At 48.8% G+C, this 27,147-nt stretch overlaps 1 protein-coding gene across 1 annotated transcript in view; it reads right to left on the reverse strand.

Annotated features, from left to right (window-relative positions):
* GABBR1 (gamma-aminobutyric acid type B receptor subunit 1) overlaps positions 1-27,147 on the reverse strand; it is a 685,831-nt gene that overhangs the window by 628,164 nt on the left and 30,520 nt on the right. The gene's annotated exons all lie outside the window — the stretch shown is intronic.

Raw genomic sequence — 27,147 nt, forward strand, 5'->3', positions numbered from 1 at the left:
AACAAGCATTGGCATAGCCAATAGGTCTCGCCTTTGGAACCTTATAAGTGTTTAGCCATGCAACAGTTGATGTTGTTGCACCAAGGATATTGTACTGCATAAATAAATACTTCTAAGGTCCCAAAGGCGAGACCTATTGGCTATGCCAATGCTTGTTTTTGTTAGGCAAGGGGAGTTTAAGTGATTTGCTCAGAATCACAGGATGTTCAGCGTCATTGCCGAGACTCGAACCTGGTTCCCCAGAATGCATGCTCATGATATTTCTGTATACTATATTCTCTTGTACAACCCCAACTTCCTTGCATCATGTATGGGGTGCTGGCCCCAGGGTGCAACATCCATTGCACTCTAAAGGAACTCTTTTTGCCTGAGATAACTTTTCATCAGCTGAACACAAAAGACACCTTATAGATGCACATGACAGTTGCAGTGAATTGTATTTGACTCCCTAAAAAGGTACCTTGAGACCTTAGAGAAGATTTTTTACTAGTGCATCCATTCTTTAACTCCTATATTATTCTAATTGCCCCATTTTAAATTTTAATTGGCTCATGTATATTAAGGTTGGCTTGTTTAATAAATCTATGTATACACATTTGTGTTTGCAAATGTATAACTCTTATTTTTTAGTTGCCTGAACGGCACATTAAAACTCTGATTCTCAAAGCTTCTTTTTATCTGTGACTAGCTCTGTCTCAATGCAAAATTAAGTATGGCTGTACCTGGACTTTCCAGCAATGGGACACATTTTCTCTCAGGAAGAAGCTTTGAGATTCACATTGTATTTTCCGTATCTCAACTGTTACTGAAATGTGTTTAGGTGACTCTTCCATCTCATCATGAAGCTAAGCCTTCACGCTATCTCCCTCAAACTCCAGCACCAATGAACTTCTCATAAGACCACCTCTCCCTAGCCAACCCCGCGAGAATTATTCTTTACAAAGTACAATCTCTGTCAACGTTTGGTAGACAACACCATATAATATCATTTGTAAAGTTCTAAAAATGTATTCCCTTTTTGTTAAGTTTAACTATTTTGGAATTCGTAGGGGTTCCCCTCGAAACACATGGAGAATCTCAATGGCAAAACATGAAATCTCGAACACCAAGATCACACCTATGCAAACCATCTCTGCATGACTACAAATCTGGCATTAGATCATGCAGTAGCACAGACATCGCATCCTTACACATCATAGGCAATGCCCTCCTTACTACAAGTGAAGGTAACCCCTGCCTTCTGACATTGCTAGATCTCTCAGCAGCCTTTGACCTAGTCAACGATCCCACCCTCATCCAGATGTTGGAGTCTGAATGAAATTCATGTCAGTGTCCTTCACAGTTATCCTCCATTTCCAAACACCACCAGTGTGTTCACATGGGCACCTCCACATCTATAAAGATCCCCATCATTTGCAAAGCCCAGCAAGGTTCCATCTTGTCCCCTGTCATCTTCAACCTCTTCATGAAGCCCCTCCTCACAGCAAACAGCATTGAAATCCACGAATAGGCAAACAATACTTAACCCTATTCGAAAGTCTCCTCCACTCTAGACATCCAATACCTTAAACACTGCCTGCCCCTCTTCCAGACCTGGATTTCCAGCACCTATCTAAAGCTCAAGCCCACTAAGACAGAATGATTGTTTGCCTAGAACAACATGCAAGTAATAGTACAAAACGGGCTCAATGTAATGAAGCTTGACGATTTTGAACCACAACTTTCCCTGAATACCAAATCACTTGGATTCACCCCTCAAACCAACCTTGACCTCAAGGAATGTATTGCCAGAAAAAGAGCCTGGTACCAGCTCTCTTGTTTAAAGAAAATTAAACCTTTTCTTCCAGAAAGCGACTTTAGAACTGCTGTTCAAACCCTCATATTTTTGCATTGGGTTAGTGGTAACTTCCTGCTCTATGGCTCTCAGACTCCACATTAGTCTCCACCTCTTTTTCCCCCACAGAACCTCCACCTCCCCAGAGGGCATCCTACATGGCTCAGTTAATCTAATTCAGGGTTTGGAGAAATATGATCACATCACCTCCATCCTGACGGAATTCCATTGGCTCCCCTTGCTGGTCCAAACCATCTTCAAAACCAGAGGCCTCATTTACAAAGCCATCACAAACAGCAGCCCTGCCCCCCACTTAATCTTGTAGACAATATCACCTTCTCTGATGGCTCTCAGCACACCTGCAGCCATTACACCATCAGACTGGAGACTAAGAATGGTAAAAAAAGGGATGGAGCGTGGCTAACCGCGAAGGACGGCTCCGGCAAATCACCCCCGAAATCCCCTAAAATCCAGACATTAATCCATAATTAGCTGCAGCAAAGCTGATGGGGAAGGTCTGTCCTCACCTGAAGGTGCCAACTGGGAAGTTCGGACACCAAGGGGAGGTCAGAGACAGCGGCGACCTACATGTTCAACGGTAACGATTGCCGTGGAACAGATCAAAAGGTACAGTGATCCGTGGCCAGCTGACCGGGACACCGGCAGTATGCCCTAAAGTAGGTGGGCGGGCCCGAGGCAGCCTGCTGCGGTCCCGTGAAGTACCTAGGGGCCACAGCAAGACCGGACAGCCAAACGCCAAGGAGCATCAAAACAGGGCTGAAGGTGGGCCCCCGGAGCAATAAAAGAGAGTGCCCGGCGGGGATCAGATATGGCAGAAGAAGGGGACCGGCTTCTCCACCTAACACAAGCAAGTGGAGGGATTGTAACATAGAAAGCCAGCCCAGTCCCGGGGGAAGAAATAGCACCCAAGAGAAAAACAACATTGGAGAACCACGTCTCCAAAGGGCCAACCGCACGGGACTCCAGGGGCATTTTTAGTTCGGGATGGAAGAACTGCTGATGTACTAATTCCCTGTCGCAGGGTCAGCCTAAGACTCCTACTTGTTCTCAGCGGTTAGTACCAGCAAGGGTCCACTGCAATTGGTAGAAAAATACAATTTCTTTTGGGAGGAAACCGGGGAAACCTGACAAGCTGAACCGGGTGCTGTCCCCACAGAAGGGGTCCCTAGAGCAGGTGGCGGAAAATAGCCGGCTGAATCCAGTTTATTACCACACAATTCAAGTGGCGCACCACCCCTTAAAGATGGCAAGGGGGAGAAGCAATAAAACCACGCTGCAGGCAAAGATGGACAAATATATGCAATTAAACAGTGTAGGAAGGGGGAGTCTCTGGTTGGCGCAGTGCAACACTGGCGACAAGCAGGGCCTCTCTCTTCCTCGTCAGGGCTGAGGGTTACCTTCAAGACAACCTCTGCTTACCCTCTAGGTAGTGTGGCTTAAGCAGTCTTAGGCTAATCTCTGGGGCATGTAGGGTTAAACATTTGCAACATTACACCATCACCACCAACCCACCACACAATGACACCAAACTGTATTTGTGAAAATATATCTCTTTATATAAATCTCAAGCAGGCTTGTAAATACAGTCTTGGTTACTTTTTAAAAGCAGGTTCCAGTTACTCTTTTATCAATGTCACAGTTCTTTCTCATTCAGGAAAGGGGTTCAGGCTCTTCAATGTACTTTCTCTGTCCGTGGGCCTCTCTGCGCCCCTGGGCTCCTCCGCGTAGGAAAAGCGGGCCCGGTCTGCCCACTCTCACGCTTCTGGCGGGAGCGGCGGCCGGGGAGTCAGCGTCCGCCTCTATCTGCGAGCTGCACGGCTGTGTGCGGCTGGCGGGGGAGAGAGCGGGGGCTCAGGGAGCGCTCTCCACGCGGCTCCGAGGGCTGGGCGAGGCAGAGGGCGGTGCGAGCGAGGATGGCAAGGACTCGCACCGCGGGGCAGGAAACAGTACCTTTTCGTTGAAGCAGCTGGGCGTCTGTCAGCGCGGCGATCCGCGTCGCGGTGTCTTCCTTCCGACGGTAGAGCGAGCGGCGGCTCGGCTCTGGCTCGGGGGTTGGCGTTGCGGCGCGGGCCGGGTCAGGCTGATGAAAACGCCTCGGGGTTTCCTCACAGAAGGGGGGACACACGCAGAGGGCAGTGATCCTCAGCGCAAGCCTCTGTCAATCCAGGCGACGCTCAGGCACCCCACGCAGCAGCTGTTTCTCAGACAGCGGCGGCGCGTTTAGGGGCACAAGACACGAAGGGGGGCAAGCAGGCACCGGGCACGGCCTCCTCTTCACGATGCGAGCTGCAGCTCGGGGCCAGTCACGGTGTTAGGATCAGCTGGGCTGGTCGTCACGTTGCTTCTGGGCCAGGCAGGCGGCAGTCACTTTGTTTAGAGCGAGGGCAGCTCCCAGAGTGGTGCTAGAAAGCGCGATTGTCAGAGCGCGCTCTGCTTTTCCTGGAGAGGCTCGCAAAAGGAAATCAGCGTCTTGCAGTGGTTCCTCTGTCAGGGGGTAGCGCTCACTGTTCCTGGAGCGCTGGTCAGGGGGCAAGTTCACAGGCAAGCCCTTGGAGATCTTTCAGCAGAGTTTGGCACAAAGTTCAAATAAGCAAAAGTCTTTGGTAGTCTTTTCTTTCCTCTCCTTTGGCAGCAAGGCACCAGACACAGGCCAGAGACAGCACTCCTCCTTGTCCTTCCAGGTCCTTCTCTTCGGGCAGAGTTTCTTCTGTAGCACAAACAGGATCTAATTTACAAGGAGCAGGGCTCCTACTTTTATACCCAGTTTCTTTTGTTCTAGCAAGCCAGGGGGGCCTCTGCATAACTGCTCCAGTCTCTGAGTACTTGTTGTGGGTACTTATGACTTCTGCATTCAGTGTGAGGGCAGGCACATCAGCCGCTCCCCAGGGGGGCGGAGCCGGCATTGAGAGGGCAGGAGTGGCCTGAGCACTTTGTTTACAAGCTTCGGTCCTTCCTGGGCCAGGTGCAGGCTGAGTCATCAGTCGCTCCCCAGGAGGGCGGAGCCAGCATTGTGGTGGCAGGGGCACAGCCTGATGCATCATTCAGGGGAAACTCCCACCACCCATTAAGGGGTCCTCCTGCTAATCACTACCTGTCAACTCCCAGCCCTGTCACTCACACACACCAGACAGTCAGATCCACATCCAAGCAGAGGCGGGCTGAAATGGTTAGGCAAGCAAATGCTAACTTTCTAAAAGTAGCATTTGCAAACACAGGATATTAAAATAAACTTTACTAAAAGAAGTATTTTATTATTCTGAGTTCAGGCATACTAAACACGAATTTCTACCATGTTCCCTGAGCCTGCTGGGATTATAGAGTGTAATAATTCCAGCAGCCCATCTGGCCTAGAAGGGAACAGGTAGCCTTACAATAGTGAAAAACGACTTTGGCAGTAATTCACTATTAGAACATGCCACACACATCAGGGCATGTTCTACCTTACACTTACAATGCACCCTGCCCTCTGGCCTACCATAGGGGTGACTAATATGAAGGTTAAGGGAAGGTTTAGGGGCTGGCAAGTGTGTGCACTTGCCCAGCCAGGGTGACAGTACCAGACTGCACGCAGGTTCTGCAATGGCAGACCCTAGACACATTTTAAGGCTGCTTCTGTGGGTGGCGCAACCAGCGCTGCAGGCCCACTAGCAGTATTGGCATTCACAAGCCCTGGCACTCCTGGTGCACTTTACTAGGGACTAACAGTGAATCCAATGAACCAATCATGGACATCAATCATATGTACACTTTACAGTAGGGAGCACTTGCACTGCGGCACGGGTTGGCCGTGGCGCAGTGCCCCGAGTAGCAGACACCATCAAAACATTGGAGGCACAACAGCAAAAAGTGGAAGGGAAACTCACGCCAAGGTGCCAGGTCTAACACGTGTCCCCTCCAGCTGAAATGTGGGGAGAACTACCCTTCCCCAGGGAGTTCCTCATCACTAAGGCGGAAAAATCTGGACAGACCATCAGCGTTGGCGTGATCTGTGCCAGGGCGGTGTTCCACCGTGAAGTCCATACCCTGTAGGGAGATGGACCACCTCAACAGTTTTGGGTTCTCACCCCTCATTTGCATCAACCATCTGAGGGGCCTGTGGTCCGTCTGAACCCGGAAGTGAGACCCAAACAAGTAGGGTCTTAGCTTCTTCAGCGCCCAGACCACAGCAAATGCTTCTCGCTCTATTGCACTCCACCTACTTTCCCGTGGAAGTAACCTCCTACTGATGAAGGCTACGGGTTGGTCCCAGCCCTCCTCAGTCATCTGTGAGAGAACAGCCCCTACACCATGCTCTGAAGCGTCTGTTTGCACTATGAATTCCTTGGAGAAATCAGGAGCCAGGAGCACGGGCGCCGTGCACATGGCAGTCTTCAGGGTGTCAAAAGCCTTCTGACAGGTGTCAGTCCAAATCACATTCCTGGGCTGCTTCTTAGAAGTCAGTTCTGTCAAGGGGGTCACAATAGTGCCATAGCCCTTGACAAACCTCCTGTAATACCCAGTGAGCCCCAGGAAGGCTCTCACTGCAGTCTGGGTCTTGGGGGGTTCCCAAGCCAGGATGGTCTCAATTTTGGGTTGCAAGGGTGCCACCTTGCCACTCCCCACTTGGTGTCCCAAGTACACCACTGAACCCTGCCCAATCTGGCACTTGCTTGCCTTGATTGTGAGGCCTGCCTTGCGCAGCGCCATCAACACTTCCCAGAGGTGCCGCAGGTGTTCTGGCCAGGTGCCACTGAACACTGCGATGTCATCCAGGTAGGCGGCACTGAACTCATCCAGCCCGACCAACACCTGGTTGACCAACCTCTGAAAGGTGGCAGGGGCATTCTTCATCCCAAATGGCATAACCCGGAACTGGAAATGCCCATCTGGTGTGGAGAATGCTGACCTCTCCTTTGCCCCATCGGTCAAGGCGATCTGCCAGTACCCAGACGTTAAATCAAACGTGCTGAGGAACCGGGCAGCCCCTAGCCGATCAATGAGCTCATCAGCTCTGGGGATAGGGTGCGCGTCAGTCTTGGTGACTGAATTGAGTCCTCTGTAGTCCACACAGAACCGGAGTTCAGGTGTGGCTCCCGGCACAGCAGCCTTTGGGACCAAGACCACGGGGCTGGACCAAGGACTGCTGGAAGACTCAACCACCCTAAGAGCAAGCATCTTGGAGACCTCCTCCTTGATGCAGGCCCGGACCCTGTCAGTTACCCTGTAAGCCTTATGCTTCACAGGTAAGCTGTCTCCTGTGTCCACATCATGGACGCACCAATCTGTGACACTAGGAACCAGGGAGAACAGGTCTGGAAACTGCCCCAGCAACTGGCGGCAGTCTTCCTGTTGCTCAGGGGTCAGGGTGGGTGAGAGGTTAACTCCATCCACTGACCCATCTTTCTCACAGGCCACTAAGAGGTCAGGAAGAGGCTCAGACTCCTCTTCCATTCCATCATCAGTGGCCAACAGCATGCCCACTTCGGACCTTTTCAAGTGGGGCTTGAGGCGGTTGACATGTAAGACCCTTAAAGGATTCCTGGGCGTCTTCATGTCCACCAAGTATGTCACTGAGCTCTTGCGCTCCACAACCTCAAATGGGCCTGTCCACTTATCCTGAAGTGCACAGGGTTCCACTGGGGCCAAGACATACACCTCCTGTCCAGGCTGAAGCTCTACCAGAGTGGCATTCTGGTCGTACCACCGCTTCATCTCCTCCTGGCTTGCTTCCAGATTTGCCTCAGCAAGTTGTCTGAAGCGCCTGGTTTGGTTTCTGAAGGCCAGCATGTAGCTATATACATTCTGGGGAGGTTTCCTGGGAGATTGCTCCCAGCCTTCCTTTACCAAACTCAGTGGTCCTCTCACGGGGTGGCCATACAGCAGCTCAAAGGGGCTGAACCCTAGAGACTTCTGTGGCACCTCGCGGTATGCAAAGAGCAGGCATGGTAAGAGGACGTCCCACTTACGCCTCATTGGACCTTCCAGGCCCATGATCATGCCCTTCAGGGTTCGGTTGAATCTTTCAACCAACCCATTTCCTTGTGGATGGTAAGGTGTGGTGAACTTGTAGGTTACACCACACTCTTGCCAAAGGGACTTCATATACTTGGATATAAAGTTGGTCCCCCTGTCGCTCACCACCTCTAGAGGGAACCCCACTCTGGAGAAAATTCCCATTAGTGCACGCCCCACCACGGGGGCCGTCACTGTCCTCAGAGGGATGGCTTCAGGGTACCGGGTGGCATGATCCACCAAGACCAGGATGAACCTGTTGCCCATGGCTGTCTTGGGGTCCAGAGGCCCAACAATATCAATACCCACTCGTTGGAATGGCGTACTGACCACAGGGAAGGGTTGGAGGGGAGCCTTGTTCTTCCCTCCGCTCTTCCCACTTGCCTGGCAAGTTGGACAGGTCCTACAATGAGCATCTGAGCTCTTGTGCATTTGGGGCCAGTAGAAGTGGGTGACAAGCCTGTCATAGGTCTTGTCCATCCCCAAATGTCCTGCTAAAGGCACATCATGAGCCAGTCCCAGTAGGAAGGCTCTGAACTTCTGGGGTACCACCAGCACACGGGCTGACCCAGGTTCAGCAGCCTTAGGCTCTGAGTACAGGAGGTCATTCTCCCAGTACACATAATGTGTTTTGGCCTGAACACCATTGGCCTGGTCTGCAGCCTGCTGCCGCATACCCACGAGAGAAGGGCATTCTTTCTGCTCCCTGCAGAATTCCTCCCTGGAGGGGCCTCCTTCTTGCTGCCAATGGGTCAGCTCAGGCAGGTCCCCCAGTTCGGCAATCTGTTCCCCAGTAGGCTCCAGGGCATCCCCCTCAAGGTCTGCTTCCTCCTGGACCGTGGGAACTTCAGGGGCCGGTTTCCCGCGCGCCCTGCGCCTTCTCCCTAAGGCCGGTTCCTGGGCCTCTCCGTCAGGCCCCAGGACCTCTTGATCACCCCTACTGGCTGCCATTGACCGGGTGGTCACGCACGCCCAGTCAGGTAGACCCACCATCTTCAGGTGAGTCGTTTTCTCCACCTTTTCCCAAGGGGAGTCCTCCAAGTCATTCCCTAGCAAACAGTCAACAGGCATGGCTTTCCTCACACAGACCTGCAGAGTACCAGAGACCCCCCCCCACTCGAAGGGAACTTGAGCCATCGGACACTGACTCTCTGAATTGTCAGCGTTGACAACCCTACAGTAGGCATGGGGTACAACCTGCTCTTGAGACACCAGGTGATGCCTCACTGCAGTCACACTGGCTCCTGTGTCTCTAAGAGCCTCAGCTTTCTTACCATTGATGGTAACCACCTGCCCATATTTTTTAGTGTTAGAGGGCAGGTAGCTTGTAGGGACCATCTCACTGTCTCCTAGTGAGACTAGGGTCATCTGAACAGGATCTCCACCCCCCGGGACCATCACTTCTTCTCCTAAGTGAACACTGGTCACTTGTCGGGGCGGAGCACCAGTGGGTGCTGGTTTTCCAAACAGGCGACACTTGGGGTCACTGGCTATGTGCCCCGGGTCACCACATTTGTAACAATTGAAGGGCCCCTTTGGAACAGGTCGACCTGTCGGGGCCCCATTCTGCTTAGGGGGTGGGGGAGGCTGAGAACCTTTCTGCTGGTCCCCTTGGGGATTACTTTGGGGGCCTTTTTGGAACCCTTTCTGTTTTCCCTTGTCCCCCCCACTCTTCTGCTGGGGACCCTGCCCACCCTTGGCGGAGTCTCCCACTGGACCCTTGTGGACCCTGGTGCTGAGCCAGCGGTCCGCCTCCTCAGCAAGTTTCCTCGGGTTGGACAACTTGCTATCAATCAGGTGCTGGCGTAACTCAGGAAAACATTGATCAGACAAGTGCTCCCATGCAATTAAATCAAAGAGACCTTGAAAATCATTCACTTTGTTACCCTTCACCCAACCATCCAGTGCTCTGCAAAAAAAAGTCACAAACTCCACATACGTATTCCCAGGCCGCTTATTACACCCCCTAAACTTCTGCCTATACATTTCAGGGGTAAGCCCATACCTGGTCATTAAAGCTTCTTTCATATGGGGATAGGATCTCTGGTCTTCAGTGGGCAAATCTAGCAGGGTGTCCCTTCCTTCGCTAAGGAACCTTCCCCATAACCCCGCTCCCCAATCCTTCTCAGGGACCCGGTGGGAAAGCATGGCTACCTCATATGCCCTAAACCACTGTCCTATGTCATCCCCCTTAAAGAACTCTTTAACTACATCTTTGGGGATGTGCACTCTTGACTCTACCTGCACCGGCGTTGTGCTGCCACCAGAGGGAGGATGATCCAAGGCTTTCTCTTTTAGACTCATCTCCCTCATTTTCATATCATACTCAAACTGGAGTTTTCTTTCTTCCAGAGCCATTTTTTTGCTTTCAAGCTCCATTTGGCCCTTCAAATTCAATTCTGCCATCTTGATCTCATGATCCCTGGTTGCCTGTCTGTCTGCCAGCTCCTCTGGCGACAGGCCTCTGCCAAAGCTAAGAACGCTGTCTGGTTTTTCCAGACCCACAGGATCCACAGGTGCATTCTGATCCTCAGGTGCCTTCCTAGATTCAATCCAGGCTCTCATGGCCTTGTAGAACTCAGGTTTGTTTCTGCATCCTGCGTGTGGAACCTTGAGTTTCCTGCAAAAATAACTCAACTGCTTCTTTGTGTAGTCATCCAGCTTTGATGCGTCCCATTCTAGCCCCTGCGCACTAGAGGCTATGGACTCTCCTCCATCAATGCTGTTTGTGCCAGGCATGTTTGCAACACTAGGGATCTTCTTCTTTAGCAAAATTAAAAAATCAAAAAGTCTGTGGCTAAGTTACTGGACTGTAATCACTATGCAATGGTCAGTAGCTAAGGTAAAACACTGCAAATGTAAATTCGCGAATCCTCACCGCTGCGTCCAATGTAGGAAGGGGGAGTCTCTGGTTGGCGCAGTGCAACACTGGCGACAAGCAGGGCCTCTCTCTTCCTCGTCAGGGCTGAGGGTTACCTTCAAGACAACCTCTGCTTACCCTCTAGGTAGTGTGGCTTAAGCAGTCTTAGGCTAATCTCTGGGGCATGTAGGGTTAAACATTTGCAACATTACACCATCACCACCAACCCACCACACAATGACACCAAACTGTATTTGTGAAAATATATCTCTTTATATAAATCTCAAGCAGGCTTGTAAATACAGTCTTGGTTACTTTTTAAAAGCAGGTTCCAGTTACTCTTTTATCAATGTCACAGTTCTTTCTCATTCAGGAAAGGGGTTCAGGCTCTTCAATGTACTTTCTCTGTCCGTGGGCCTCTCTGCGCCCCTGGGCTCCTCCGCGTAGGAAAAGCGGGCCCGGTCTGCCCACTCTCACGCTTCTGGCGGGAGCGGCGGCCGGGGAGTCAGCGTCCGCCTCTATCTGCGAGCTGCACGGCTGTGTGCGGCTGGCGGGGGAGAGAGCGGGGGCTCAGGGAGCGCTCTCCACGCGGCTCCGAGGGCTGGGCGAGGCAGAGGGCGGTGCGAGCGAGGATGGCAAGGACTCGCACCGCGGGGCAGGAAACAGTACCTTTTCGTTGAAGCAGCTGGGCGTCTGTCAGCGCGGCGATCCGCGTCGCGGTGTCTTCCTTCCGACGGTAGAGCGAGCGGCGGCTCGGCTCTGGCTCGGGGGTTGGCGTTGCGGCGCGGGCCGGGTCAGGCTGATGAAAACGCCTCGGGGTTTCCTCACAGAAGGGGGGACACACGCAGAGGGCAGTGATCCTCAGCGCAAGCCTCTGTCAATCCAGGCGACGCTCAGGCACCCCACGCAGCAGCTGTTTCTCAGACAGCGGCGGCGCGTTTAGGGGCACAAGACACGAAGGGGGGCAAGCAGGCACCGGGCACGGCCTCCTCTTCACGATGCGAGCTGCAGCTCGGGGCCAGTCACGGTGTTAGGATCAGCTGGGCTGGTCGTCACGTTGCTTCTGGGCCAGGCAGGCGGCAGTCACTTTGTTTAGAGCGAGGGCAGCTCCCAGAGTGGTGCTAGAAAGCGCGATTGTCAGAGCGCGCTCTGCTTTTCCTGGAGAGGCTCGCAAAAGGAAATCAGCGTCTTGCAGTGGTTCCTCTGTCAGGGGGTAGCGCTCACTGTTCCTGGAGCGCTGGTCAGGGGGCAAGTTCACAGGCAAGCCCTTGGAGATCTTTCAGCAGAGTTTGGCACAAAGTTCAAATAAGCAAAAGTCTTTGGTAGTCTTTTCTTTCCTCTCCTTTGGCAGCAAGGCACCAGACACAGGCCAGAGACAGCACTCCTCCTTGTCCTTCCAGGTCCTTCTCTTCGGGCAGAGTTTCTTCTGTAGCACAAACAGGATCTAATTTACAAGGAGCAGGGCTCCTACTTTTATACCCAGTTTCTTTTGTTCTAGCAAGCCAGGGGGGCCTCTGCATAACTGCTCCAGTCTCTGAGTACTTGTTGTGGGTACTTATGACTTCTGCATTCAGTGTGAGGGCAGGCACATCAGCCGCTCCCCAGGGGGGCGGAGCCGGCATTGAGAGGGCAGGAGTGGCCTGAGCACTTTGTTTACAAGCTTCGGTCCTTCCTGGGCCAGGTGCAGGCTGAGTCATCAGTCGCTCCCCAGGAGGGCGGAGCCAGCATTGTGGTGGCAGGGGCACAGCCTGATGCATCATTCAGGGGAAACTCCCACCACCCATTAAGGGGTCCTCCTGCTAATCACTACCTGTCAACTCCCAGCCCTGTCACTCACACACACCAGACAGTCAGATCCACATCCAAGCAGAGGCGGGCTGAAATGGTTAGGCAAGCAAATGCTAACTTTCTAAAAGTAGCATTTGCAAACACAGGATATTAAAATAAACTTTACTAAAAGAAGTATTTTATTATTCTGAGTTCAGGCATACTAAACACGAATTTCTACCATGTTCCCTGAGCCTGCTGGGATTATAGAGTGTAATAATTCCAGCAGCCCATCTGGCCTAGAAGGGAACAGGTAGCCTTACAATAGTGAAAAACGACTTTGGCAGTAATTCACTATTAGAACATGCCACACACATCAGGGCATGTTCTACCTTACACTTACAATGCACCCTGCCCTCTGGCCTACCATAGGGGTGACTAATATGAAGGTTAAGGGAAGGTTTAGGGGCTGGCAAGTGTGTGCACTTGCCCAGCCAGGGTGACAGTACCAGACTGCACGCAGGTTCTGCAATGGCAGACCCTAGACACATTTTAAGGCTGCTTCTGTGGGTGGCGCAACCAGCGCTGCAGGCCCACTAGCAGTATTGGCATTCACAAGCCCTGGCACTCCTGGTGCACTTTACTAGGGACTAACAGTGAATCCAATGAACCAATCATGGACATCAATCATATGTACACTTTACAGTAGGGAGCACTTGCACTGCGGCACGGGTTGGCCGTGGCGCAGTGCCCCGAGTAGCAGACACCATCAAAACATTGGAGGCACAACAGCAAAAAGTGGAAGGGAAACTCACGCCAAGGTGCCAGGTCTAACAAACAGGGACCCCCTGAATAGAATACATTTCCTGGGTCAGGGCAAAGCAGTTTATGGCAAAGGTAAATACCCAGGCAAAAACAACATAAATATCTGGCAAAAAGGCGTAATATCATACAATAAAGCATACACAAGAACAAATTAGAGTAACCAGATGACATAGAAAATTTAATTATAATGATAAAAATTGATATGGACATGTTCAATCATATAAAGAATTGAGTTTAAAATGAGATACAAGTGAAGCAATTATTTGATCATGACAATATATGTTGTCCAGGAAGGAAAAGAGTTTTTTTCAAAACATTGATGATTCCCAGAACTTATTGAGGGAGCTGTTGTCTGTCGACGCGTTTCGACACAAACACTGTGTCTTCATCAGGACAATTTCAGCATGATTCTTTAGAGTGTTTCATATATCGTTCGTTTTTCAGACTGTAAATAGGTCAAACACGATGTTCTTAAATATGGGCAGGTTTCCTGTTTTAACACCTTTAATTTTTTGTCGCCGTGTGTCTAGATTCCAGGTACACGGAGCTTTATAAGTGGCGGACATCCATTTTGTTAAAAACAATCTTTAAAAGAGATAAACTCGTCAGAGGACGAAATGACCCAAATACGGTTGGAACCGTTCCGGTTAAATCAATCACGTAGACGCAGAACACGCAGTAGTGTTCATTAATTTGCGATTCCGCTGCTGATCAAGACAAAAATAGACGCAGTTTAGAGCTGCGAAAAAAGCTTCCGCTCATCGGGAACAAACATTAGTGATCTTAAGAGGAATGTCTGTGCTGCTGTGATCCATTTGAACAGCTACACGCAATTTGAAAATGCGTCCAGATATTTTTGTCTTGATCAGCAGCGGAATTTTTGCCTGGGTATTTACCTTTGCCATAAAAAGATGGACAAATATTCATGGCAAAGACAGCCGGAAGCAGAAAAAATGGCAGACACGACTCAGGTGCAAACACCACAGGCAGAGGGCACGGCAGACCTCAACCTACAAGATATAATGTCGGCGATCAATAGGGTACATACCTCACTAAAATCCAGATTGGATTCGGTATCACAGAAGTCTCCCTGATCAGGTGCGGAAATCCGCAACATGAACTCTCCAGTTAAAGAAGTTGAGACTACGACTCATGAGCTGGTCAGTGAGACAACCCAATTTAAACAACAAATCAAAGACCTCCAAATCAAGAGTGAGATTATGGAATAACAATTGGACGACTATGAAGGAAGGGCAAGACAAAATAACATACACATCCTAGGCGTAGCAGACGAAGGACCAGGCGGCAGACCTGTGTGTTGAAAACTTGATAACGAATTTCCTACAGCCGCAAGGCCGAACCAAATACTTCTCCATCGAAGCGCACACAGGGTCCCAGGGAGAGACCACAGCCGGGAGCTCCCCCCAGACCCATACTAGCCAGAGTGTTCAATTTTCAAGACAGGGATGTTATCCTGCAGACTGCCCGATGTGCGACCCCTGTCAGCTACGTGAATAGCAAAGTAACATTCTTTCCCGATTTTACAACCAAAGTCTGAAGACAACAACAACATTTTCTTGACGTCAAAAGGGCTCTGAGAGAGAAGGAACTCAAGTATGACATGCTGTTACCGGCATGACAGTAGAGACAGACGGTAAAACTTGTTTTTTTACTAATCCCCAGGAGGCATGGAAATGGCTGGAAGGCTGGCACAGGGTTGGACCTCACACAAAGACCAGGAGGCAGATAGGAAAAGCAGGAATAGACCCAAATAGGTATTGACTTTTGAGGACTCTACCAGTCTTACACCTGATGAGGTGGACAAGGATCGTAACGAGAGAGGAACTGTGAATGGAGGGGGAGGAAACAAAACTAACTCAAGCCATTAGACGGTAAGATGGATCTGCACTGCATGGGCCCAGTATGGACTAACTGGACACTCCCCGAACAGTGGGCCCCAGAGCTGCTGGAGGTCTCCACTCCGCCGGAAGAGGAACTGATCTATCACAGTCAAGTTGCATGTTTTATAATCGTTTGAGTCTGGGATGGGGGGGGGGGTCAGAGCTCATGTTCCACTAGTTTCTGAGGGGGGCGACAGGCACTCTGCAATGTTGGGGAGGTTAGAAGTTTGTTTACAGCCAAGCAGGAAGGCAGGGAGGAGGGAAGGGTTAGTGCAGTATAGGGGGGGAGTTTCAAGTCCGTCTTCAGGGCACTGGGAGGGGGGATACACAGGCACGGACATATACCCCACAATCGGTCACTAGCCAAGCGATCTGGGCCTACCATGTTCCAAAGAATAATCCGGAGCTCTAACTTGGAATGTGAATGGCCTAGGGGATAAACTCAAGCGAGGTATTATACTACAATATTTGAAACGACAAGCTCCAGGAATAGTATTGCTACAAGAAACCCATTTGTTGGGCAATGCGTGCAGGGCAATGGATAGATGGGGATAAAAGCTAGTAGCCCACGCAGGTTTCACCTCAGGTTCCAGGGGAACGGGCATACTAATACGCAAAGGATGCCCGTTAATGATACAGGAAACATGGATCGATACTCAGGGTACATATGTGGCAGTATCAGGAACGTGGGAAGGGAAAGCAATTAATGTATTGTCAGTATGTGTTCCCCCAGCACTGCAAAAAACAACACTAGCCAACATAAGATCATTCTTGACCATCGACTGGGATTCTCTTGATAAGGGGAGACTTAAATATGATAGTAGACGAGCACTTGGATAGACATCCCCCTCAACAGAACCCACAGGTACGATCACAACTTGCTGACTTTCTATCGGTTCTGAATCTCATAGACCTTTGGTTCCATCTCAACCGTAAAGTGCGTCAATTCACATTTCACTCGAGTGCACATAATAGACAGCATACGGACACTCTCTAGAGATGCCCATTACTTTAGAGAGACAAAATGTTTGGCACAGGCATTTCCGATCATTCCCCAATACTCACTAAGATAGTCCTCAATACCTCACCAAGAGGCCCAGTTCACACACTCAGCCCAGGATACTTGAAAATTCCACAGGTTAAAAACAGAACTATTGAAAAACACAGGCCTGTACTTCAGTGACAATGTGGGCTCAGTGGAGTCATCGCAAACTCTGTGGGAAGCATTCATAACAGTGATCAGGGGCCATGCCCTGGCAGTCATAGTAGGGAACAAAAGAGAACAGAAAGCGAGGATAGAAACGCTGGAAAGGGAGATCCTAGAGGAAGATGCTAGGCTATCAGATACAGATAATGAGACAGTTAGCCATACACTAAATATCAAGAGACTAGACTACTTACAGTTGGTGGTGGGGGCAGCCAGGGCCACACAGAAGATGATGCAACACAAAATATATGAACTGGGAGACAGGGTAGGCACACTGCTGGCCTGGCTCGAAAGGCCGGACCAGGCTCAACGCTGGGTGCTGCTGTTGAAGGGGGAACTGGGGAAAGAGCTGAGGGGCCCTCAGGAGATAGTGTTGGCCTTCGCAACATACTTCCCTAAGATATACACACCCATAACCATGGCAAAAGCAGTCGACTCCCAGGATTTATTTGTTCATTTCCCTATGCCCACCCTGACCCCAGAAGACAGGGATTCTCTAGAGGGCGACCTCACTGAGGAAGAAATACAGGTGGCAATTAGAAGCGTGCAATCAGGGAAGGCCATGGGGCCGAGCAGCCTACCTATAGAATTCTTCAAACTAACTACTCCCAAAATAACACCCTTCCTTTGTAACATGTACCTGTAAAGCTATCAGAAGGGCTCTCTGCCAAGTGATCAAAGATTGGCTACACTAGTGATGATTCATAAACAGGGCAAACCGGCGGAGGACTGTAGCTCATACTGGCCCATATCCCTGCTAAATGCAGGAGCTAAAATCCTGGCGAAAATATTGGCGGCCCGCTTGACTCACATCATAACCAAAATTGTTCACCCGGATCAATTCAGATTTATTCCAGGGCGCAATACGGCCCTTAATATCTGTCACTTTCAGGGGGCGATGGGTTGAATAGGGACACATCAAGAAGATATAGCTATAATGTCCTCAGATTGCAGAACGGCATCCAACTCTATAATATGGTCTCATTTATTAGAGGTCCTGGAACAGATGGGCTTCAGCCCTAATTATAGAAAATGGGACAAACTCCTCTCTACTGACCCAATAGCACAGGTGATTGTCAACTGTCATACGTCCCGGTGGTTCCAACTGGGGTGAGGAACCCAAGAGACCTCAAGTAATTCCGGCCCATCTCTCTGCTCCCCTTCCCAGCCAATGTCATCGAGAAAACCGTCAACAGACAGCTAACCCAATACCTTGAAGAAAACAGAATCCTGGACCCTTCCCAGTCAGGGTTCCGCAGCAACCACAGCACCGAGAGTGCCCTCATCGCCGCCACCGACGACATCAGGACCCTGCTGGACAACGGCGAGACCGCAGCACTCATCCTCCTAGACCTCTCTGCCGCCTTCGACACCGTCTGCCACCGTACACTACGCGCAAGCCTCCACGCTGCAGGGATCCGAGACAAGGCTCTGGATTGGGCCACCTCCTTCCTCTCCGGCAGAACCCAGAGCATCCACCTCCCCCCATCCCGTTCCAAAGCCTCCGAGATCATCTGCGGCGTACCCCAGGGATCCTCTCTCAGCCTGACGCTGTTCAACATTTACATGGCCCTGCTCTCACACGTAGCCCGACAGCACGACCTCAACATAATCTCATACGCCAACGACACTCAGCTGATCCTCTCCCTCACCAAGGACCCCATCACAGCCAAAGCAAACCTCCACGAAGGAATGAAGGCCGTCGCCGACTGGATGCAGACCAGCCATCTGAAGCTGAACTCGGACAAGACGGAGGTCCTCATCCTTGGCTCCAACCCTTCAGCCTGGGACGTCTCCTGGTGGCCGACGGCACTGGGGGCAGCCCCGACACCCACCGACCAGGCACGCAACCTGGGAATCATCCTCGACTCAACGCTCTCAATGACCAAGCAAGTCAACGCAGTCTCCTCCTCCTGCTTCAACAACCTCCGCATGCTCCGCACGATCTACAGATGGATCCTGACATATACAAGAAAGACAGTCACCCAGGCCCTCGTCAGCAGGAGACTCGACTACGGAAACTCCCTCTACGCGGGAGCCCCGACCAAGCTCATCAAATGACTACAACGCATCCAAAACGCCTCAGCACGACTGATCCTCGACATAGCACGTCACGGCCACATCACCCCCCACCTGAGAAACCTGCACTGAGTCTCTGTCAACAAGAGGATATCCTTCAAGCTCCTCACCCACGCACACAAGGCACTCCACAAGACTGGCCCAGCCTACCTCAACAGACAGCTCTCCTTCTAAATCCCCAACCGCCAGCTACACTCCGCCGACCTCTCACTCGCCAGCGTCCCGCGCACCGGTGGAAGATCCTTCTTCCACCTCGCCGCCAAGACATGGAACACCCTCCCACTGAGCCTACGATACACCCAAGACCTGCTGACCTTCAGGAGGATACTCAAGACCTGGCTGTTCGATCAGTAGCGCCCTCCCACAGCGCCTTGAGACCCTCACGGGTATGTAGTGCGCTTTACAAATGACTGATTGATTGACTGCATGTATGCCCCTTTTCGGCGCTGATATTTGCTTTGATATTGGTGCTCTTGGTGACGTGGGTTAGAGGGCACCCTATGATCATAGGGTTAAAGTGGACTGAGCATAACGAAGAGAAAATAATGCTGTATGCGGATGATATATTATTATACCTAGCAACACCAACTGCTTCCATTAACAGAGTCCTCCACATCGTTTGCATCTTCGGACAACACTCCGGCTATACCATTAATTGGTCCAAAAGCATGATTTACGTGATCCATGGTCCTGCCCCAAAACTGCCACCAGACTGTAAAGCGGAGGTGACGACGGAGGGTTTCCACTATTTAGGGGTCTTTATAACACCATACTCGCTTCTCTTTTATAACAGCAACCTTCTGGGGCCACTGACCCGCCTACAAAAGGACATATGCCACTGGAAAACACTTCCTCTGACGCTTCTGGGTTGTGCGACACTTTAAGATGATAGCCCTTCCTCGCTTTTTATACGCACTACAAAATACACCTTACAGAATTCCTGACATATTTCAACAATTAAATCGAGAGTGAAATGAGAACCCTATTATGGGAGGGGAAACCACCATGAATAGCTATTAACAAGCTAATGAGGTGTTGGTGTGATGGGGGGGATCACTCTACCCAACACCGAATTATATTACTGGGCTTCCCAACTGGTGGTGGTAAACCAATGGGTACACTGCAATACTACAGAACCAGTATAACTGAGGGACAGATAGCTAATGGGCCGGGAAGGAATAAAAGAGCCCTCTACACAACTCCCGTCTGTCAAAACTTAACAGGCCTCACGGCCCACTCAATAGCAATTCAGCACCAAGTGACTAAGAGGCTAAACTTTCACAAAAAAAATAACACAAGCAACACCTTTGTGGGAAGCACAACAATTAGGCAGATTTAGTATCTGCCCAGGCTTCGATAAGTGGGATACAATGGGCATCTCGACAGTAGGAACCCTCTGGAATCGAGAGGGGGTTGTTACATTCACCAGGTTACAATCAGAATATAATATGGCAAGCACTGAACACTTTCGTTATTTACAAATATGACATGCTTTGATGTCGGCAATCCCCGACGGGGAGACACTCCCCGAGGCATCGCCACTGGAGGACAGACCCACTGAAAAGGGAGGCAATATCCATGACATACCAAAAGCCTGTAAATAACCTACCAGATCCACTTTCGCGGCTAAGAGACCTCTGACAGGTGGATGTGGGTAACTTGGAGGATGACGATTTGTAGGAGGCCCTAGCCTCGCCACGGGAAGTAGCTATACCACTGAAACTTAGACTTATCCAACTCAGAATCCTACACAAGTCCTACTTATCCGCAGGGACATTGTTTAAAATGGGGATAAGTGAGGATTCCGAGTGCCTCTGCCATTGTACCCAGGAGGGCTTGTTACATCACATAATTTGTGATTGTCCGGCTATCAGACCATTCTGGGAAGCTATAACACCAAAGTTGCAAAGAGTGTGCAGCAAGGACATAGTCCCCACCCCTAACCTTTGCCTACTTAACATATGGGAGGTCACAGACCTAACTAACACAGAACAATTTTGTATCTCCTTGGGGTTGATTTTAGCCAAGCGTAATATCGCCCAGAAATGGGGGGCTGCACACATACCAACATTGGACAGATGGGAGAAGGACATGGACCGATCTATAATCGTAGAAAAAGATGTATTCAAAAATAGAGGATGCCTGGGAAAATGGGACCACAAGTGGGCAAAGTGAAATGCAAACAGGGGCAGGATCTGTATCTCCCCGGCGGAGGAACTAAAAAGATCAGAGGGGGGGGAATGGTCCACTAGTTGCAGAGTGTTGAACCTAAGTGCAGATTGTAATTGAAGTGTATGAACCCACCAGACTGTAGAGAAATGTATATTCACTATGTGTGTCTGTATACGCCATGTTCAAAAGTTGTAAGGGCCAACACTGAGTGTTGTAATATGTGAGGTCATAAGCAGTGCATTGCGGGGGGCGCAAGTTATAGTTAGCTCAGATTACTATACCTGCTGAATTTCACTGGTTTTGTATGAGTGAAACCTGAGCCTAACTATAAAGTCCCGCTCACCTTTGTTTTTTCAGTAAATACATATATATATGTATGTGTATATAAATATCAAACATATATATATTTTTTTTTTGAAAAGCCAAAGAGAGAAGGAAGAGGCGAAGAGAAAGCTCTGATGGGAATGGAGACAAGGGGCAGAAAGCAGCGAACATGACTGTGATTAATCTCTCCAACCGGATTCTGTCCAGAGATGAAATGGATGTCCTCTCTCTGGGCCTATCCTTTTGCCCTTCCATGAATATGAATTATGCACGAACAAGGATTGATTTATTCTTTTTTTCGAGGAAACTCAAATTGAAAAAATGGTTCAACACCCAACCACAGAGGCAGTCAACAGATATCACAATGGAAGCTGTGAGTAATCTTAATGTTGAGGATGTTGTACTGTTAAATATTTTGGATAATGATGTGGAAGAAACTGAGAACATTTCCAATGTGGACACTTGGGGGGTGGACATTGATACTAACCCCGGGAGTAGTTTTAAACCCAAATCTTTTTTTCTTCCCAATGTACAACGTGAAGCCATAGACATTTTTGAAAAAGGTGTTCTGATGGATCTGAAAAAGTTAAGATATGTAAAGATCCCATGTAATCAAAAGAATCTAACAGAGATCCAGGTAGCTGCCATTGAGAGTCTGAAAGCGAACAGCAGCATAGTAATCCGCCAGTCGGACAATGGGGGGAACGTGGTGGTGTTGGAGAAATGTAGGTACCTGGTAGAGGGGAACCGGCAACTTAATGATGCGGCATGCTATTGTAACTCCAGCATGGCAGAGATATTGAAATCTAATACTACCTATAGGGAATTACTTGTAAAATGGAGAAAGGCCTATTGGAATGGGAAGAGTACTTTTATTTATATTGTGCCCATCCACGTATTCCCATTCTATACTTATTACCTAAACTCCACAAAAACTACCAGGACCCCCCGGGGAGACCCATTGTTTCTTCAATGGAGTCCCTTTTGGAGAACACCACCAGGTTTATTCACCATTATTTGAGACCATATGTGGTAGCACTCCCCTCGTATCTCAGGGATACTACACACTTCCTGACCATCATTGAGGGAATACACTGGGAGGAAACTTACATCTTGGTTACTCTCGATGTAAGTAGTCTGTACACCAGCATCAAACCTCAGCTTGGGTTGCAGGCTATCCAACACTTCTTTAAGACTCGCTCGATCTCTGTATTTAGTCACTCACAAATGATTATTACGATGATTGAATTTTGTCTTATGAATATTTTTTTTATTTTTGATGGTACCACCTACAGACAGTCACAGGGCACTGCGATGGGCACCTGCTTCGCCCCCAGCTACGCGAATGTATTCATGGGCTGGTGGGAGGAGCAGGTGGCCGCACAAATGGAGGAATATGAGAACAACGTAGCCCGTTTGTTGCGCTACATAGATGACATTTTCTTTATTTGGAGTGGGGACGAGCAGACAGCGAGGGAGTTTGTTGTAAAACTCAATATTAATGAGTTTAATTTGACCTTCTCAGAGAATATAAGTAAGAAAAGAATTGAATTCTTAGATGTGTCCGTTGAGATTAACAACAACACCATAGAAACAAAACATTCCGTAAGGCAACAGCAGGGAATAGCATTTTGAGGGCCAACAGTGTGCACCCACGGAAATTGGTGTACAGTATCCCCTACGGGGAACTGTTACGAGTCAAAAGAAATTGCAGCACAGTGGAAACATATAAGATGGAGGAAACCACTATGTGCAACAGATTTAGAGAGCGGGGATATAGTGACAAAATTATCTCTGAGGCCTGTATGAGAGTATAAGGTGTTACTAGAAAGGATTTGTTATACCCTAAAAAAGAGAAAAACAAAGCGAGAGCATTAGATTTATTACCACCTTTTCTGGACAAGCTAAAGAAATCCGTAAGATTTTCAGTAAACACTGGTACGTCTTATTGACGGATGAACATCTTAACAAAGACTTAGGAAGTAATCCCCAAATAACATTTAGAAAAAGTAGATCCCTCAGAGATGAGCTAAGTCACAACCATGTGACATATGAAGATAAAGGAAGGTCACTAGCTAAATCTGGGTTCAGATGCTGTAGAAAGTGCAAAGCATGTAAAGGCAGCATGGATTGTGACATATTGACTGTACCAAATTCAGCTAGAGAATTTCTAATTAAGAAAAGCCTCACCTGTAACACTACCTACTGTGAATATATATTGATCTGCCCCTGCAATAAGTGGTATGTCGGCAGCACTAAACACCAAGCGAAAAAGTGAGTGCTGGAACACTTACGAGCAATGAGGAATAACAACAAACAATATCCTGTAGCCCGTCATTTTTACTCACACCATTTTCAGGATGAAGCCCTAGTTTGCATGGTTGTGATTGATGCTGTGGATCTAGGAGTGACGGGGGAGGGGGTGTAATCAGGAATTGTCTTTGAGAAAACTCGACTCCAGATATATAATTGATTTCGAGAGTGTTGTACCAAAGGGACTGAATACCAGTGAAGAATTGGCGGTACACTTATATGAAGCATGAACTTTCTTGAAGTAATCTCAGTGTTGCAGCTGCTTTTTAGTAATTTTAAATGTTCATCTTTTCAGGGTGTCCTGTTACAATCAACGTGGCTTTAAGTGGAAAATGTTGGATTACAAGGGTGTACCTCTAGGAGTGCATACATATATGATGTGAGATCTTTCCTGGAACAATATGTGATTATATGGAGTAAGAACGAGTTCGCTGCAGGATGTAGAGATAAGCCCACTGGGGCGAGAGGACTATTATAATGGTTGTTCAGCAATGCATCAACAAAACATGTGATCGGCAGCCCATTGGTGCAGGATTGAATATGTGCAATGTAGTTAAGTACAATATATTCTTACTATTGTAATAAATTAGCCACTCTTGTGATTTTGGCACCCTATGATGACCCTCACCACCACTATTTTAATTGTTTTTAGTGTGTTCCTTAATGTAGGATGGTCCTGCATTTGCCTGCTTCTCTTCTCTTCTGTAATCTTGCTGTCTTTCAGTGGGAGCTGTTACAGAGTGGAACAGTCTTGCCAAGAGCAGAGCGTGTGGGATGTGTATTTGAAGGTGTGCAGGAATGTGTGTGCATTGGAGAGAATTATGAGTTCTTACTATTGGCTTTGACCATTCTGTTTTCTGACTTTACCTTACTTTCCATCACCACCCCCTTTTGTACCGCTTTTGGCCGCCATAAGTGTGGCAGGGTATGCTCAGACGTGAGTCCCTTGCTCACTTTGCCACTGGATTCAAGCAAGCCAGGCTGAAGACGGCTGTAATGCCAGAAACCGGTCCTCGGAAGCTTGTTTCCGGTCCAGGGAAGGCATGGCTTGGCAGTTCGGGCTGGACTGTTCCCATGAGGCACAGGGTCAGACTGATTTGCATATAGCCATGTCTGAACTGGGGTGGCAGAGTGGGCCAATGAACGGTGATGGATCAAACCCAGATCTTTTGACTGGGTGTGAGTGTTTGATTGGTTCAGATGCTCCGTCCATCACCACCCCCTTTTGTACCGCTTTTGGCCGCCAAAAGTGTGGCAGGGTATGCTCTGACGTGAGTTCCTTGCTCACTTTACCTCTGGATTCAAGCAAGCCGGGCTAAAGACGGCAGTAATGCCAGAAACCGGTCCTCGGAAGCTTGTTTCAGGTCCAGGGAAGGCATGGCTTGGCAGTTCGGGCTGGACTGTTCCCATGAGGCACAGGGTCAGACTGATTTGCATATAACCATGTCTGAACTGGGGTGGCAGAGTGGGCTAAAGAACGGTGATGGATCAAACCCAGATCTTTTGACTGGGTGTGAGTGTTTGATTGGTTCAGATGCTCCGTCCATCACCACCCCCTTTTGTACCTCTTTACCTTACTTTATGGCAGTGCTGACTATTGCCTTTGACATGCTCTCATGTCATCTTGCTTTTCAATTCCATCCTGCTTTGGGCCTTTCTGTCCTGCACGAAGCTGCAGAGCTGAAGAGGGCATTTTTGCTTTCCTCCTGTTTTTCTGACTAGAGAAAACCGGTTCTTATCAGAGGAATGTACAGACTCCTTCTCGAAGTCATAGCAAAGGCCTGATCAACCGATGCTGTGTCCTTGGCACGGAGTGGTACGGAATCTGATGAGAAAAGGAGGCGAGGCTTGCTAGAAGCTTCGACCAACGTTTCCACTTATTATTAAAAGGGGGCGCCTCCACTGGTCTGGTGGAAGTGGAAGTTTGGGAGTTTGGGTTCCGAGTGAGGGCAGACGTGTCTATCTTGGATTGAACGCGGATTGCTGAGCTCTGATCCCCGGCTGTGTGATGACTTCCCCCGGCCAGAAGTGAGCAGTGTATGCATCAGGTGATATATTGAGTTTTGTGATTATTGCCATTGTGATGTGAGCCAGTGGCTGTGATCGTTTGAGGTGTTTTCTTTGTGGTGTGGGAGGTGCACATCCAGAGTGATCCTCTACTCTGTATATATATTTTTCTGATCTCTTGCAGGACGCCCAGTGTATCTTATGTTATATCAGTTATTGCTTGTTTATTAATCAGTATTATAGTTTGCTCAGTTATTGATTCATGCCTTTATTTTATAAGTTTGCTACATATATTTGAATCTAATGCATTTGGTATCTGAGACCGCCTTTGTTTAGAGAGTATTATGTAATAAACCCCAAGCCTTATTCTAAAAGTGATAGTCTTTGCATTTTGTTAAATAAAACTCCTTTTCAAAAGGTGCTGTTTGTTTTGTGTTGCAGTCTTGCTGTGCCAGGGGTGGTAAGACATGCTTAAAAGTGTATATTATTCAAAGTTGTAATTATATAATTGCCTCCCAGGTGGGAGTGCAGTGATTGGGTGTGGCTTATTGGTGAGAAGCCACATTCAAAACAACTATGCATGGTGATTTTTTTACGATCTTATTAGTTTACCAGGTCATATGGTAGCCCATCATATTGCTCTAGTCATGAGTGCAAGGGAGCCCACTTGGGCATGGTCCCTACCAGTTACCTTAGCTCGTAATCGAGCGTATGGTTTTATTTGTACCTAATCATCATGGTTCTTATTATAACCCACTGGGGCGCATTGAAATGCCATCAGCTACATTTTTGGTCTCATAAAGCATATCTGTCTGCGATATATTTGTTATAAACATGCAGAAATTGTCAAAACACTTTTTCAATATTATCACACATATATAGATGGTAATTATCATCATTGCCTTGGATATGTATCTACTTGTGTTTTGTGTACACAATATTGAGGATACATCCCGAAAACCCTTTTGTTTATATTGTTTTAAAATGGCCGCGATATTAGCTTCTATCTAATAGTAGTCCTATGTCTATTACAATGACTACAGGGTTTAAATGTCGTACCTGTGTGTTTGTCTACAAGCGTGATCAAGGCATTATTGCTGAAACGCATTGTTTTTGCCATTAAATGTATTAATTATCTGCACAAGAAGGTGTCCGAGTAGTCTATGGAACTCGAGTAACTGGTATAAAAATACGAGGGACTTCGGTGTCCCAGCTCGGACCGCCGGGACAGCTTACTGACAGAAACCGGAGATCGTGGAGAGAAAATACACACATATATATATATATATATATATGTATTTATTTTTCCCCACAAGACGCAGGGCTTTTCTCGTGCACTCGCAGGATAGGCAATGAGTCTCCAATCGAATTCTGTCGTTCAAATTAACATTTATTAACAGCAAGCCAGCAGCGCATTCCCAACGCGTTTCAGTCTACACTTAGACCTTGCTCACGGGACTGTTTTTCTTAACAGTCTACGTATCGCCGCAGTTGTGTGTCCTTCATAGGGAGGCGGGCCGCGGACCTTCCAATACCTCGGAGCCCACACGATGCTGCAGATGCAGCCACCAGCTTGTCCGCGGTCAACTTGCAAAGTGGGGGCCTCAGTATCACGTCGCTGGCTGACGTGAAAAATATCACTAACACCTCCTCCAAAGGAAAGAGCCGAGGCCTCACGGGGGACTGTTCAGAAGCACTTTTATTGAAATGAATGGCACAATGCATTTCGGCCTTATCCGGCCTTCTTCAGATGCCTATATGTCAGGAGGCCTTGGAGCACCTTGATTTTAAACGTCTAGCAGCTTCCCCATTGGCGGGGACCCGCTCCGCCCCTTTGTCCAAATCT

Source organism: Lissotriton helveticus, chromosome 5_1, assembly GCF_964261635.1.
Source record: "Lissotriton helveticus chromosome 5_1, aLisHel1.1, whole genome shotgun sequence".
Taxonomy (NCBI): domain Eukaryota; kingdom Metazoa; phylum Chordata; class Amphibia; order Caudata; family Salamandridae; genus Lissotriton; species Lissotriton helveticus.